The 17,663-nt window shown below is 40.6% G+C and overlaps 1 long non-coding RNA gene across 4 annotated transcripts; it reads right to left on the bottom strand.

Moving 5' to 3' along the window:
• Positions 1-7,473: 7,473 nt before the first annotated feature.
• Positions 7,474-12,558, bottom strand: LOC115199899 (uncharacterized). Of its 4 annotated transcripts, none has more exons than XR_003879439.1 (5): positions 12,327-12,558; positions 11,194-11,812; positions 10,179-10,516; positions 8,174-8,301; positions 7,474-7,929 (listed from the first exon to the last, which is right to left on the bottom strand). It is a non-coding gene; the product is annotated as an uncharacterized LOC115199899 (long non-coding RNA). The 4 variants fall into 4 exon arrangements; XR_003879440.1 differs by having other exon boundaries at positions 10,179-11,450; positions 11,573-11,812; XR_003879438.1 differs by having other exon boundaries at positions 10,179-11,812.
• Between the last annotated feature and the right edge of the window lie 5,105 nt (positions 12,559-17,663).

Raw genomic sequence — 17,663 nt, 5'->3', positions numbered from 1 at the left:
GTAAACCTTAGACTATGCCTACGCACCGTTTCTTGTGGTAGAAGTATTGTATTGAAAGAAGGCAAAAGTAGCCTAGTAGCCCTATGCAAATGAGGAATATATGATGACTTATTCATAACAAAAAAGCAGGTAGCTAAATAGAATACCAAGATGCAATCATATGCTGTTAGTGAGAAGAGCAAAAATCTTTGCATTCTAAAATAATTACAAATCTATTTCCAATTATTTATTTCATTTCCATGATCATTGCAGAATACATTCCTCAGCTTTTCTGACTGTGATGGTCCAAAATAGCCTATAGGCCTACAACAAGTTAAGAAAGACTACCATTCGTCCCATCTCTCGTTTATTTGGACCCATTTCACAGTAGTAAATAGATAAGCTACCGGTATTTAAATATATTGCTCTTTACGATCCTTGACGCAGTTTAACGGTTGAACAGACGGTTCACCATTTACATTGGTTTGTCTACGTCTGAATACTGTAATGTTACATTTCTTGAGTAGCCTTGATAATATTTCATTTACAAACAAAATACATATATCATAACCATTGCACCTTTTCTGTTCTGAGTTCATATTCCCGAAGTAGCCATACAACAAATTACCATGAGCATCTCTCATTTAATTGGGCCTATTACTTAGAGCAAAAACTTGAAATTATAATAGCCTCTGTAAAAGGGAGCTCTGTTTATAACATACGACTAGGCTACTTTGGGCATCTTGCTAAGTTAGCTAGCAAGGTTTTTTTCAATAATAATTTTTACCAGTCACATTAATATATAGAAAACAAGGATAATGGTGGTTCTAGCAACATTAGAGACATGTTATCTGGCCAGCTAACATGCTATAATTTAATCTAAATAGAATAAGCTAGCTAGAAGTAGCATGTTATGATGGAAACAGTGAGTGACAGGGACACATTGCAAGGCTGTAATGAAGTTAACTGTGATTTGGCTAGCTAGTTCTGTGAACATGTTGCTAAACAAATTGTTATTTGTAGCAGCTAGATAGTGAAAAACTAAACAAGTTCTCTATCACAGACCATTGCACAAAATAGTATAAGATAGCTAACTAGCAAGCTAGCTACTTTTATACTGACTGCTTTGCTGGAGCAGCTATTCTGCCTCATATCAGTAGATGTTACTGTTGCTTGCAATACAATTCATCCTATAAAGTTTATACTGCCTGCCTGTGCATTTCAAGTAACTGACATTCTGACTGTTCAGATATTTTGACAGTGGGAACCTAACAAAATGTTCTGGATAAATGCAATAATTTGTGTTGCTCCTCAGGTCATTTACACAGTATTTTTTTGTAGTTCACCATCCAGATGTCTGCTGGTATTACAAAAAGTAATAATTGTATATGCTTAAATGGTGGGTGGGAGGTTTTATAGGGCAGGTGTAGGGGATTTGAAAAATGTGCTGTGCCCAGCGAGCCAGTAAGCCATTGCAATTGTTGGCCAATATACATTAATCACTAGCACAAACTTAAAGCATAAGAAAACTGCTGCCTACTATAGACAGAGAGTGATTTGCCGTGGCAAATGGGGTGGGGATTTCTGTCAATTATACCAGCAGATAAAGCATAGGGCCTATTAATTGATCCCCCTCTGTACAGTATCTTTCACAAATCCTCTATTGATTATAGCCTGTTACTGTAGCCTATCCGTTATCACATGCATCATAATATTTATCAATTGCACTATGAATGTCAAATTGCAGAGAAATATTAATTGAGTAGTATAGAATGACATGTATCCTTCTGGATTCATTATGTATTTGTCCATTACCAAAAAACTGGTTATGGATGGTTCTGCATAATAAATACAACCAGTTTTATTCCTGAAATTATGCTGGATCTAAGGAACAGGCGAATCCGAGATTGTGCCGTGTCCATCCATGTGGGATTGGTGGTAGCCTACAAAGGTGATGATGGAATTAGAGGACAGGGGGAACAATGTGCAGCCTTTTTTTAATCATTAGCCATTAAAAAGACCTGTTTGTTTCTCATGGTTAGAAATGGTATTCTGTTTGGCGTTGTAATAATAATACTAATTTGATGCGTGCTTATATTTGTCCTATTTCAGACATATACAACTGTGTATTAATACACATGTATGAATTGGAAATGTATTTTGCATATCCCACTCTCGCTAAATCCCCCTTGCAGCAATTAGGGTTAAGTGCGTTGCTCAAGGTTACAGATTTTTCACCTTGTTGGACCTACGCTCTAACTGCTAGATTATCTGCTGCCCTAAATAGGTGTAACAGGTGAGGAGTATGTGCGCACTGGACAAACAGTTCAAATGGGGCAGAGATTATGTTCTTTCCCTTTTTTCATGTCCGCTCTTATTGAATGAAAATGCCTCTAATAATTTGTGTTCATCACGTAATGTAGAGAGAGACAAAGCATAATCTAATAATGATGTTCTGCTGTGGGAAATAACTAAGTACTGTATACCCCTTTCAAACACAATTCCTGTAGATCATGAGGGTGTCTGTGCCTGGCAGCCTCGTCGGGAAATTCGGGGCACACAATCTCTTTGTAGCAGCTTTCAGGCCTTTAATGGGCCCAACCAAGTACCAGATGAGGTAATGCTCTCTTTACAGATGACTTGTGGTAAACTATTGAGCAGACCTGCACAAAAATGCTATAGATGTTTCGAAATACTACAGGTCTGCTGTAACCTTATATCAACTCTATTAACAGAATTATATTTGATAGGTCATGGATGCCTTCTTTGCCCTAGAGAGTTCGGTATGTATGCAAAATGTATGTTTACGTATTTCCTACTTAAACGGCTTTGCTCTCAAATGTCATTCCCATCTCTTAATTAAGCGTCATCAGAAAGTGTTGGCGATCAGCTTGGGGAGTTGAACTAGCAACCTTTCAGTTACTAGCCCAATGCTCTTAACCACTAGGCTACCTGCTTCCCCACAACAATATTTTTGCATCCCAGACAACTCCCATAACTTAATTAAATGTTCTGGTAACCTTGAAAGAACTTAGACCAGGTGTTTTTCCAACAGTCTTACAACATTATAGGAACGTCCTGTGCAACCTAACTTAAATATTGTATGAATGTCATCACAATTGAGTATATTTTGTGTTTTGGGAACCTCTCTCTTCTAATTTACCCACACTGTTCCCACAATCTAATTAAATGTTCTGGGAACCTTTAAAGAACTGATACAAACCATATCTGAATGTCAGCACAACTGGACAGTTCTAGTGTTTTGGGAACCTATCTCTTGTCATATCCCCACAATGTTCCCACAACGTATGAAACATTCTGGGAACCTTTAAAGAGAAGATCAAAATGTATTCTGGGAACGTTCTTGTAACATCAGGTGAATGTTTTTGCACCCTAAAAGAAACATTGTATAATCATCTGCACTAGGAACATATATTTTGCGATGTCCTCACAAGGTTCTCATCGGACTGTTCCTACAACCGAATGAAACATTCTGCGAACCTTTTAAACAACAGATTCAATTTCAATTTTCTAGGAACACAGACCCTGGCCCCAAAGCCAATGAAAGTCACATGAACTCCTGAATTAGATGTGGGTATAAATATATATTAATCCAAATAAATATTGGATGATTTGCTGCATGTTCACAATGTCTCTGCTGCTTCATGGGCATTCAAGGTCAAGATTAAGAGGAACTACCTGCTGCTACTGTAGGGAGGGAGAGAAGATGGATGCATCACTGCTGTTCTAAGGGCTAGTCCAAATGATTAGTCAAGCAAGGAAAGTTTGCAACGTAAGCCGCCCAGCCCTCGTTTTTAGTCGAGTTTGCGAGTGTACAATCCACTAAGAAAAGTATGCGAAAACTTAAACATCAATGGAGTTCTTCAAAAGTTCCAGCTAGGCAGGCTAACGTTAGTTAGCTAATTCATTTGCTAACTATCATAAAGTAGGCATATATTAATAATTATATATTTAATATTTAATATAAGTAGACATGCAATCATAATTGACTGTAGCGCATATGAAGCACCTACAAGCTACCGGTGGCTGAAAACACAATCATCGCGGGATGAACTAGTGACGAATTTCTGGTCAAGGATGGGCCATTTAAAAATCATTCCTTCCCCCCTCGCCCTGCAAGTGTATAATTGTCAGATGTCATGATACGTCATCAGAAGTGTCCACTTAATTTGAGGGCTGAGGGGATAGGGTGTCTTTTAAGTGTTTGGACTGTTGCCTTTATGAGATTATGATTGACAAAAGAGCGAGATTATTTTTATTTGTCACATCACCAGAATAAGACCCCAACATTTATTGGAAAGGAGCATCAAGTTAATTTTGCACTTTTACCACCCAGTGAAGTTCATTACAATTTATTTGTAGGCTAATAATCTGCACGCTTTCTCGATTTGTAGTGGGTGGACCGCCCAACATGTCATTGCGTGACTCCACGTTAACTTCCATATGATGGTTATTATATCAATATTTGTGCATAAAAGCGTTTCCACCGACATTTCTAGCATAATTCATTTTTCTGACACATAAAGATCCCACCTTGCCTAGCGTATTTTGTTTTGTCGACATTTGGAAAGTTTACCGAAAACCACATCGATCATCATGTCACCAGAATAAAACCCTCAATATTTATTGGAAAAGAGTATCAAACTCATCACGTTCACCTTTCACCACCCTGTGAAGTTCATAATTTATTTAATCCATAGCTTAATAAACTGCATGGTTTCCCGAGTCGTAGTGGGAGGACCACACAACATATCGAGTGACTCCAAGTTTACTTCGATATGATGGTTATTATATCAATATATTCTCATGCGTCAGGTAATTAATCTGCATGAAATGGTTGGATGAAAAGCTGGTTAATGACACATAGGCCTATATTCAGCATAAGCGGTCAATGAGATTTGAATTCCAACCCTGATACCCTGACTACACCGCTCGCGTCGCGTGATGCAAAATACATTTAGGAATCTGTTATTCAATTATTGCACCCACACTGCTCGTGGGCGTCAATGAGCGTCTGCGTTGCCAAGGGCTAAAATAGAAGTCATTCCTATTTCTGACGCAGATCGCGCTGCAAGTCCTGCCTCTCCCATCTCCTCATTGGTTTATAGAAGCAGGTACCCACGTGCCATCTCCTCAGGTTGTCGTGGTAATACTATGAAAGTTTAGATGCCAATCACCATATAAGTTAAACGATGAAAAAGCCTGGAAGGAGGAGAGATGACTAGAAACGATTCGGTTGACCGTTTTTATGTGTGGATTAATAGTCAGAGTAGAGGACCTTGTGCATTTCAGGTAAAATAACAACCTAATGTTTATATCCCAGGACAAATTAACTAGCAACAGCAAGCTAGCTAAATAGGACAAATTAGCTAGCAAGTGCAAGCTAAATTGCCATAAATGTTTAATGCTTTTTGACCTGTCCCCAAATTAATGTCATTGGTTTAGAGTTTGTTTTGATATTTTAACCTGCGTGTCGGATCGCGTTTGGTGTAGGGGGACAAAATAAATGTATGCACGATGGCGCAAGAGCGCAGCCGGTTTGGGTTCCGTGTAAGGCTACAAGCACCATGCTCTTACCCTAACGCGGTGACCATTGGAACATTTTTAATTGAAGAGTAAAGACTGAGTCACCTGCTCCATTCAATCAATATCTGCACTGAACTCATGCATCATACAAGTATCATTAATACTGAACACGTACAGAATTGAAGCATGACAGGAAAGCTCTGTATAACATATCACCATGTACTTGATTGCTATACCAATGCCTTAGTCTCACTAGACTGCAGTTCAGTTGGCACTCATCCATTTAGTATAGATGCCCATGCTATAGTAGGTCCCCATCTGTTCCCAAAATAAGACAGCAGCACTTCAAAACACTGAAATGTTAGATAACAGCTTCTAATGGCTCAGTGTGAATCTGAACTGGCACCCAATTCCCTTTTTACTGCACTACATTTGACCAAAGCACACAGCCTAGGTTACTGGTAAATTAGTGCATATAGGGAATAAGGGACCATTTCAGATGCAGACTGACTGCCTTTTAGCAGAAACTGAGGGGTCTGTCAGTGCTGTTGAATGGGAATAATAAATGAGGACATGGGCCAGCTCAGACAAAACATCTGTTTTCCTTCAAGCTCTAGTTAGACCTAGGCGGCTCCAAGAAGCACAATGTGCCAATATGTTTAACTTTTCAGGATCCATTTTAATAGCCGGGGCAAGGGGTGGATCCAGCACAAGAAACCTCTACAGTGGATTCGCAAAACCTCATTGGCACACTTAAAGAGATAAATAATCTATTTTCAGGGGTTGAGAAGACGGGTACATTCGCCTGAGAATTACTGCAGAGGGGAAAGTGATAAATCACACCAATAAAAGGGAGTTACTGTCTGATATATTTTGATAGTCTATGAGAAGACATGTCCCTATAAAATGAGACACTGATTCATTTAGGGAGATATTTTCAACTAGCTTTGATGGGTAAAGGCATCAAGAAAATAGCTTTGAATTATGACAGTGAAAAACAGGGTAGTAGTGACAGTAGTTAGCAATAGGCTCACAAAAAGATAATATTGAAATGTCCCCCATCCACAATCCCTTCTTCACATGCATCCAGTCACAAAGCTTTAATACGATAAAGATGTGAACATTATTGTCAGAAAACAAGCATCAAAACAAGCACCATTGTTTCACATCATCTGGGGTCCCGTAGTATCACTTTAAAAAAAAATCCTCAGACTTTGCATTATGGAGACCATGACAATGTCAAATACCATTTTATGTACTTACAGTTGTTTACTTTATTTAACTAGGCAAGTCAGTTAAGAACAAATTCTTATTTACAATGACGGCCTACCCCAGCCAGACCTGGACGGCGCTGGGCCAATTATGCACTGCCCTAAGGGACTCCCAATCATGGCCAGTTGTGATACAGCCTGGAATCGAACCAGGGTCTGCAGTGACACCTCTAGCACTGAGATGCAGTGCCTTAGACCGCTGCGCCACTTGGGAGCTGTGAAGATATTCAGTACAACAGACCACATTCTGTCCCCACAACAACCATTGAACCTAGCAAGTATATAGTTCAGTAAGTATTTTCTTCTCAAGCAGTGGCTGTTTACTACTTCATGAACTACATATTGGATTTAGTATGTGGACAATGGCTGTGGTACAGTATGTCTTCATTACATTTACGTCATTTAGCAGACGCTCTTATCCAGAGCGACTTACAAATTGGTGCATTCACCTTATGATATCCAGTGGAACAACCACTTTACAATAGTACATCTATATCTTTTTTTTTGGGGGGGGGGGGGGGAGTGGGTTAGAAGGATTACTTTAACCTATCCCAGGTATTCCTTAAAGAGGTGGGGTTTCAGGTGTCTCCGGAAGGTGGTGATAGACTCCGCTGTCCTGGCGTCGTGAGGGAGCTTGTTCCACCATTGGGGTGCCAGAGCAGCGAACAGTTTTGACTGGGCTGAGCTTCAACTTTTGAGTATACATTTCTGATGTTTATTTTTTGGCTACATTCTTTAAATAACTCATAAAAGAATAACTTTTGATTGCTTTCTCTAGAAAACTGTTAAGTGGCAGATCTTTGTCAGACTCAGTAGAACATATTCTAAGTATAGTTGCTGCCACCTAGTGGCTGAAAAATAAAATGTATAAGTGACATTTTTTTTGCATAACCAAGTAGCACCATTTATTTTCTGTTGAAAATGTCCCATTAAAGAGGGGTTTGAAGCCCAGTCCTGCCTCTCTAAGGGTGGGTTCAGCGGGGCTACCCCTGATTGGGGTGGGTCTGTGGGGGGTAAACGGGCTCCCTCTGGGAGGGTCACCCAGCAGAGGAGCCAGGCACTCTGGACCAGAGGGGTTTGGACGGACTAGTCCTCTTCTAGGGCGGTGGGGGTTTCCAGACGAACAAAGAGGCTATGGTTAACAAGACATTGACACAAATTTGATATTTTAAACCAAAGTTGACCAAAAAATAGACTACATTTAAAAATATATATTTCCCATCTTTGAATTTAATACAACAAAAATCACCTACTCAGTATCTACTGTAACTGACCTACAACATACACTGAGGACATTTATTGCATTTACTAATAAAATAAATAAATAGTATTTTTGACAAGCATAAAAACAGCAGTATAAAATGCAGCTCAATCACCTATGAAGTTGAAGGCAGGTGCTCTTGGAGAGGGGTCCCATCTTGGACAGGATGTGGTTGTAGTTGGGTGTACAACACGGTTTAAGGCCCAGGAGTCCTGTCTTGAAGTGACACAGGTGGGTGGTGGCCTTGAGAGCAGGAGCAAAGAGCCCCTGATGATCTGGAGCATGTACATTGCATTCAAAAAGTATTCAGACCCCTTGACTTTTTCCACATTCTGTTACGTTACAGCCTTATTCTAAAATGGATTTAAAAATTTTAGCAATCTACACACAATGCCCCATAATGACAAAGCGAACATATATATTTTTTTATATATATTTTTTTTACATTTGAGCAAATTTATAAAAACTAAAGAACAGAAATACCTTATTTATATAAGTATCCAAACCCTTTTACTATGAGACTTGAAATTGAACTCAAGTGCATCCTGTTTCTATTGATCATCCTTGAGATGTTTCTACAACTTGGAGTCCACCTGTGGTCAATTAAATTGATTGGACATGATTTCAAAAGGCACACACCTGTCTATATAAAGTCCCACAGTTGACATGTCAGAGCAAAAGTGCATGTCAGAGCAAAAACCAAGCCCCGAGGTCGAAGAAATTGTCCGGAGAGCTCTGAGACAGCATTGTGTTGAGGCACAGATCTGGGGAAGGGTACCAAAACATGTCTGCAGCACTGAATGTCCCCAAGAACACTGTGGCCTCCATCATTCTTAAATGGAAGATGTGTGGAACCACCCAAAACTCTTCCTAGAGCTGGCCGCCTGGCAAAACTGAGCAATCGGGGGAGAAGGGCCTTGGTCATGGCGGTGACCAAGAACCCGATGGCCACTCAGACAGAGCTCCAGAGTCCCTCTGGAGATGGGAGAACCTTCCAGAAGGACAACCATCTCTGCAGCACTCCACCAATCAGGCCTTTATGGTAGAGTGGCCAGACAGAAACCACTCTTCAGTAAAAGGCACATGACAGCCCGCTTGGAGTTTGCCAAAAGGCACCTAAAGGACTCGGACCATGAGAAACAAGATTTTCTTGTCTGATGAAACCAAGATTGAACTCTTTGGCCTGAATGCAAAGCGTCATTTCTGGAGGAAACCTGGCACCATCCCTACAGTGAAGCATGGTGGTGCCAGCATCATAGTGTAGGGATGTTTTTCAGAGGCAGGGAGACTAGTCAGGATTGAAGGAAAGATGAACGAAGCAAAGTATAGAGAGATCCTTGATGAAAACTTGCTCCAACAGGACAACAACCCTAAGCACACAGCCAAGACACTGCAGGAGTGGCTTCGGGACAAGTCTCTGAATGTCCTTGAGTGGCCTAGCTAGAGCCTGGACTTGAACGCGATCAAACATCTCTGGAGAGACCTGAAAATAGCTGTTCAGCGACACTTCCCATCCAACTTGACAGAGCTTGAGAGGATCTGCAGAGAAGAATGGGAGAAATCCCCAAATACAGGTGTGCCAAGCTTGTAGCGTCATACCCAAGAATCAAGGCTGTAATCACTGCTTCAACAAAGTACTGGGGGTCTGAATATTTATGTAAATGTGCTATTTACGTGTTTCTATTTTTATACATTTTCTAAAATGTCTAAACCTGTTTTAGCTTCGTCATTATGGAGTATTGTGTGTAGAATTAGACTAACGTAGAAAACGTGAAGGGGTGTGAATACTTGTAGGAGACACGTATGCATGCCATTTGAGAAACATAGTGAGCTAGATACACATGCTGCGTTTCTTGATCAGCATGCCATGTGGCAACAATATTCTAACTTTTGCAACATAGAAAACCCATGAACAGTCATTTATATTTAATAATTAGCTGCATAATACTACTTTGTTGTAGTCCTCTATTGACAGCTTTCTCCAAGACTATATGCTAATGTCAGAGTGAATTTTGTCCCTCTCTTCTCAACCTGCACAATGGCTACTAGTGCACTAGCTTACAGTGGAATTATACTTGAATTGGATGCTAGGCGAGCAGTATATGTGCAGTCTACAGTACCTCTCTGGGCCAGGGCCGATCTTGAACTTTTGGAGGGAGTCTCCCTCTGGGTTGAAGTCCTTCATGGCAGGCCATTTTGCCAGCAGAGCAGCACTGTCCAACACAGTCAACAGCTTCTGCATCATCTGGTTCCATAGACGATTATCTACATAAATGCAATGCTTACACTGCTATAATTTTCATTCTCATCACTTATTTTTCTTGAGGACAAGTTTGAGGGTGAAGGCAGCTGCCTGTTAGATGGTCTCCAGGTCCTCTCACGTCCCTCTCCTCCTCCATCTCTCTTCCCAGCCTGTCTGCCTAGGCCCAGCTCCTCCAACACCGAGGCCTGCTCCTGCCTGTAGGAACACAGAGGGTTGGGGTTCATTCCTAATTTAGTTATTCAATATAAATTGGGTTGAAAACAAAAAACAGGAATCAGACTTTTTCACGGAGTTCCATGCATGCAGTTCCATTGAAGTTCAATAGATCTTGTGAGAATGTTATTTGAACACATCTCTCACTTGTTGCTGGCATTTAAGGCATTCATGTAACAACAATTACTGAGGGAGCACCTGACATTTAAATGTCAGGCTGAATCAATCATTTTTGTCAGACATGAATAAGATATATCTTTCTCACATATCAACGTCAATTAGCCAGGCAAAATACAGTCGGGGTGTACAGTGCTGAAATCCTACTCGTTCTGGGTTCTCAAAGGCATTGATAAATTCATTACACTGACTGCTCAGAGAACAATCACTGAATGACAAGGAACAAAACTAGCAGAGACTGCGACCCTCCAGGACCAAAATTGGGCACCCCTGATGTAGAGCACAGGAACTCTGGAGTCAAATGTAATTCATCAGACCTTAGGGCATGCATCTCTCCCAGCAGTACAATATGGTCCTCCTGAACCCTGGCATAACTCAAGAAGAGAGGAAGGTAACTAGTCAGATCAGACTTCCGAGAGGCCCTGTCATTATCATGCGGCGGTGTCAATTCACTGAAATCATGCACTCTCCCTCACACACACCCCCCTCTGGTTGCCGAGGCTCTTGCGGGTCATCTTGTTGAACGGGGGCTCCAGGTTCTCCAGCTCTCTGCAGATCAGTTTCTCTCTCTCCTTCAGGTCCTTGTTCTCCTCGAGCAGCTGCTTGCTCTTGTCCGACGGCCGGCTGAGCTGGGCTGTCACAGATACATTATGGTCGTCTCTGGCATATTCCTGTCCGACATGCGCCGGAACTCAGCTGCCACGTGCTGCTGCATCCCTTAGTCTAGAGCAGGGTTCCCCTGGATTTAACAAATTACATCAATAAGGGATCATAACTTTCACCTGCATTCACCTGGTCAGTCTGTCATGGAAAGAGCAGGTGTTCTTAATGTTTTGTACACTCAGTGTCTATGGCATTGACCTGTCTCTGTCCAGCATGGCCTTCCTCTCTAGGCTGTAGTTGACTGTGTGATGCTCCTGCAACTCTTGGCGGAGTTGACGGAGCTGCAGTCCCCCCAGTTGCTCTGACAGGTCTGTGAGCTCATCCTCCTTCTGGGCCAGCGAGCACTTCAAATAGAGCCCCGTGTCCTTCTCAACAGTAAAGTACTGAGAGGAGAAGTCCTTGTGTTGCACCTCCAACTCATCACATTTGTGCTGATATCTGGAAAGACAGTGAGAAAATAGGATGACATTTAAATGGAGGGGGAATTCAATCATGAAAACTTGATTGGTAATTTAAAAGCTTGAAAGTGATTTAGTTTTATTTCCTATATTTTTATGGTTGATTTCGTACTAATGGACAGTATTTAATAAATAATTATTTTGATGACTTGCATTAATGAGTGATTCGTGTTTGATTGCCTATTTTACCGTAATGGCTATGATGGGTGGTCTTTACCCTACCCTACGTGGTTACATTAGGGACACACCCTTCACACCACTTCGATACAGTGATTTTTCGCTAACCCTTTGCATAACCTTAACCTCAGTCTTCTAACCTGCTACGTTAATTATCCTAACCTGCTGCGAGAAAGGCTTTCTCGGTTACGTTAGGCTATATCCGTCTACTAGACGTTTCAACAATAATCTGACAGTGTCCACACGCAACATTACTTCTCACTCGAACCATCAGCCTGTACTAGCCTAAAATATATACAGTCAATGAAAACTCTCACTTTTCCAGTCTCGTTTCTGCGACCTGTAGAAATATATGTCACCTTGACAACGCGTCGTCAAAACACTTTGTCTCCAAATCCCACGTCCTCTTTCTCGGTTGATTTATCTCTGCTTTTCATTCTATTTTGGGGGGAGGTCATTTTTTCCAGCGATTGCGCTATAGAACAACTTATTCTATGGTATAATGGCGTTCGCAACAATTAAATGTGCATTCCCGCCACCTAGTGTACGGGTGGATAATAATTATCCCAAAATATTTTTTGGGGGGGGTTAAAAATAAAATATCATACTAACTACCCAAAAACTGATTAACCAAATAAAATCAACCTGCTTTTCTGTAAAAACCTCAGTTGCAACATTTTCCATTCCCAGATTATTCAAAATTGTACTTCTTCTATGGAGTAATGGCGTTCGCAACAATTAAATGTGCATTCTCCCACCTACTGTGCGGATGGATAATAAGGATCCCAAAAAAGGAAAAACATTTGGGTAAAAATATAATATCATACTAACTACCAAAAAAATAAATTAACTAAACAGAATAAACCTGCTTTTCTGTAAAAACCTCATTCTAATCAGATCCTAACACAGGCTCAGAAGCCTTCTGTGAGGGCAGGGCATTTCCTTGCGACAAAAGCCCTTGTAGTGCTTCTGCTGTGAAGTCTGGGAGCCCCAAAAACTTCTCGGCTGCAGATATAATATCCAGCAACTTGGACCTCTTAGACACTTGCGCTGTACAATTAATCACTGTGGCTATAAATGCCACAAAATCCACCTTCTTCACAATGAGTGTATCCAGATCACCCGATTTACTTAAAACACTAGCAACTGATTGCAATTCATCCACTGCCATATCTTCAACACTGTTGCCTCTTGCCCCTTCGACTCTCTTCACCTCCTCCATATAGGAGATCTCTGGCAGCCCTGATCCTTGACACCTCGGCCTCCTTCACCCTAACAGGGCACTCAAGGAAGTCCAGAGTATGACCCCCACCACAGTTGCAACATTTTTCATTCACAGATTATTCAATATTATACTTCTCCCGTTTGCAAACATTTGACACGTGACCATATCCTTTACAATTTCCACACTAATGGTTTTGACACAAATGCTCTCACCGGATACCTCACATATCCAAGTAGAGTCTCCTCAAACAACAATATCGACAGGCTTTTCTCCTTCCTTCCATTTACCATACGGGTCAGGCGACGTGCACTGACCACTCCTGGGATTTTCTGACTAAGATACTCATCTATATCCAACGAAACTCCAGCTATAATTATTTTGGCAGGTGCCCTATTCCCAAGATCAATACATGTTACAGGGACATTTTAGCCAGATCCAGTGCACACTTCTGTTCTTCATCAACACAATTAACCAAAACAAGGCCGCTTCTAGTTACTTTGATTGAATCCACCTTTCTTTACAGTCCTCGATATTACCAAAGGATTTCCCAAATCAATCTCCTTGTCCAAAAAACGCAGCCCAATAACAAATGCATTATTGGTCCTTGTCTTCTACTACAACTTTTGCTTGTTTTGTTCCATTCTTTGATTTCACTACTTTCCACTCATTATCACACACTTCACTTGCCGCACTTTTGGATTCAAGCACAGTCTTTTATATATTTGATTTTTATTGTATAACATTTTTTATTGTAGAAACACAGCATACATATAATAAGTATACAAACAGACAATGATAACATGCTAGGGGGTACAACAAATTACAGATTGGACTCCCGAGTGGCGCAGCGGTCTAAGGCACTGCATCTCTGTTCTAGAGGTTTCACTACAGACCCTGGTTCGATTCCAGCCTGCATCACAACCGGCCGTGATTGGCCCAGCATTGTCCGGGTTGGGGTTTGACTGGGGTAGGCTGTCATTGTAAATAAGAATTTGTTCTTAACTGACATGCTTAGTTAAATAAAAATAAGACCTTAAAAGATACATTGATTGTTTTAACAGCTTTCTTATTAGAAGAATGTATAATGTACTGCTCGAATTCCTTATAGAAAATGGAAGAGTGTTTTTTTATTAGTGAATTTACATTTATGAATATGAAATTCTTCCGTTAGCACAATTAGATTTACGAGGTAAAATTGTTTTTCTTTATCCTTATTATAGTTAAGGAAAACGAGCAGCAGATTCTCCCATAAAAAACTAAAGTCATCAAGAATATTAACAATTATAAAACTATATATATCTTGCCATAATTTCTTTACATGTAGACAATGCCAAAACAAATGCAAAACTGTTTCTGGTTGCTCAACAAAAAAAAGTACAGTTAAAGTTAATGTATTTTTTGAGTTTCTTCAGGTAATGATTCGCAGGGTAATACTTACGGATAATTCTGAAAGAGACCTCTTTGACCTTGTTAACAAGCAGGTATGTGTGGTAATAACTATACTTTTTTCCAACAGATATTGACAAATGTATTCCAGTAAGTTGTGGCATAAGGAATAAATACAATATCTCTTTGAAATAAAGCATGTATAGATTTGTAGTTCTGAGGGAGCAAGGAGAAACACATTTTTCCTATTGGAGAGTCAACTGGATTAAGCAAGGGTAGCTCAAGAAGGTGAGGTCTGGCTACACCTCTAAATAACATGAGAGTTCCAGATGGAATATCAAAGACTATGGTGAACTCTAGGTGTAACAGGGATATTGTAATAAGATAAAAATTGAGTAACAATCTTTCTGCATTAATAAGTTGACTCACCAGCAGGATATGATTATTAAACCAGTTCTTAAAAAATTAAGATTTGTTTCTATACAAAATATCCTTATTGTTCCAAATGAAATACCTATGTTGGGAAAAATTATATTTCTATATCAATGACCACACTAAGAATACTTGTCTATGAAAAGCAGATAATTTTGTAGGAATCTTATCAATGTTATAGTTACAAAGTAACATAAAATTGAAGGCACCAAAATGGCAGAAGATATGAGGGATGAAATTCCAAATTGAATTCCTTAAATGTTTAGCCCAATTTATCTTAAAAGTATTATTCAAAGTAGGAAAATCTAAACAATTGAGACCACCATATTCATAACGATAGATTTCCTAATATAATGTGTACGATTTTTCCCAATGAAGTTGAATAGCATCTGGAAAACTGCTTTACCTATTTTGTTGTCAAGATGTAGGAACGGGGCTGTGTAAGTAAGACTAGATGCTTTGGAAAAAATATGTATCACATCGACTGCTCTAGGAATCTGGTCAGCATCTTTCAAAAAGAGGGCCGTGTCATCTACACGATGACTTATAATATCTCCGTCAGCAATAGAGATCCCTTTCATTTCAGTGGATTTAACAAAACTTGAAAGAAGTTGGGTTGCAAGCAGGAAGAGGTAAGGCGAAATTGGGCAACCAACCTCTCTTCAAATCAAATCTAGAAGTACTATGCTTCAATTTAATGGAACTGTTCCCATTCATATAAAGAGTTTTAAAGTTTATTTAATCAGGTAGGCCAGTTGAGAACAAGTTCTCATTTACAGCTGCGACCTGGCCAAGATAAAGCAAAGCAGTGCGACAAAAACAACAGAGTTACACATGGGGTAAACAAACGTACAGTCAATAACACAATACAAAAATCTGTATACAGTGTGTGCAAAGGAAGTAAGGAGGTAAGGCAATAAATAGGCCAATGGTGGTGAAGTAATGACAATTTAGCAATTTACACTGGAGTGATATATGTGCAGATGAGGATGTGCAAGTATAAATACTGGTGTGCAAAAGAGCAGAAAAACAAATATGGGGATGGGGTAGGTAGTTGGTTGGATGGGCTATTTACAGATGAGCTGTGTACAGCTGCAGCGATCAGTAAGCTGCTCTGACAGCTGACGCTTAAAGTTAGTGAGGGAGATAAGACTTAAACTTCAGTGATTTTTGCAATTCATTCCAGTCATAGGCAGCAGAGAACTGGAAGGAAAGGCGGCCAAAGGTCGTGTTGGCTTTGGGGATGACCAGTGAAATATACCTGCTGGAGTGCATGCTACGGGTGGGTGTTGCTATGGTGACCAGTGAGCTGAGATAAGGGGGAGCTTTAAGACTTAGATGACCTGGAGCCAGTGGGTTTGGCGACGAATATGTAGCGAGGATCAGCAAACGAGAGCATACAGGTCGCAGTGGTGGGCGGTATATGGGGCTTTGGTGACAAAACGGATGGCACTGTGATAGACTGCATCCAAATTGCTGAGTAGAGTGTTGGAGGCTATTTTGTAAATGACATCACCGAAGTCAAGGATCGGCAGGATAGTCAGTTTTACGAGGGTATGTTTGGCAGCATGAGTGAAGGAGGATTTATTGCGAAATAGGAAGCCGATTCTAGATTTAACTTTGGATTGAAGATGCTTAATGTGAGTCTGGAAGGAGAGTTTACAGTCTAGCCAGACACCTAGGTAGTTATGGTTGTCAGTATATTCTAAGTCAGAACCGTCCAGAGTAGTGATGCTAGGCGGGCGGGTGCGGGCAGAGATCGGTTGAAGAGCATGCATTTCGTTTTTCTAGCATTTAAGAGCAGTTGGAGTCCACAGAAGGAGTATTGTATGGCATTGAAGCTCATTTTGGAGGTTTGTTAACAGTTTCCAACGGGCCAGATGTATACAGAATGGTGTCGTCTGCGTAGAGGTGGATCAGAGAATCACCAGCAGCAAGAGCAACATCATTGATATACAGAGAAGAGAGTCGGCCCAAGAATTTAACCCTGTGGCACCCCCATAGAGACTGCCAGAGGTACAGACAACAGGCCCTCCGATTTGACTCACTGAACTCTGTCTGAGAAGTAGTTGGTGAACCAGGCGAGGCAGTCATTTGAGAAACCAAGCCTGTTTAGTCTGCCGATAAGAATACAGTGATTGACAGAGTCAAAAGCCTTGGCCAGGTCAATGAAGACGGCTGCACAGTACTGTCTTTTATCAATGGCGGTTATGATATTGTTTAGGACCTTGAGCATGGCTGAGGTGCGCCCGTGACCAGCTCGGAAACCAGATTGTGTAGCGGAGAAGGTACGGTGGGATTTGAAATGATCGGTGATCTGTTTGTTCACTTGGCTTTCGAAGAATTTAGAAAGGCAGGGCAGAATGGATATAGGTCTGTAACAGTTTGGGTCTAGAGTGTCTCCCCTTTGAAGAGGGGGGGATGACTGCAGCCACTTTCCAATCTTTAGGAATCTTGGACAATACAAAAGAGGTTGAACAGACTAGTACTACAAAATAATTCCCCAAAAACCACATTTCCAAGGGAAAGAAATAGAAACTCATGTTCGACTGTATCAATGTCACACTGGTATAAAGGATTTGGAGACAGGTGCAGCAATACATCATCTGGG

This window comes from Salmo trutta, chromosome 9 (genome assembly GCF_901001165.1).
Source record: "Salmo trutta chromosome 9, fSalTru1.1, whole genome shotgun sequence".
Taxonomy (NCBI): domain Eukaryota; kingdom Metazoa; phylum Chordata; class Actinopteri; order Salmoniformes; family Salmonidae; genus Salmo; species Salmo trutta.
Note: the sequence above shows the minus strand (reverse complement) of the source record. Positions and strands in the feature narration are given on the sequence as shown.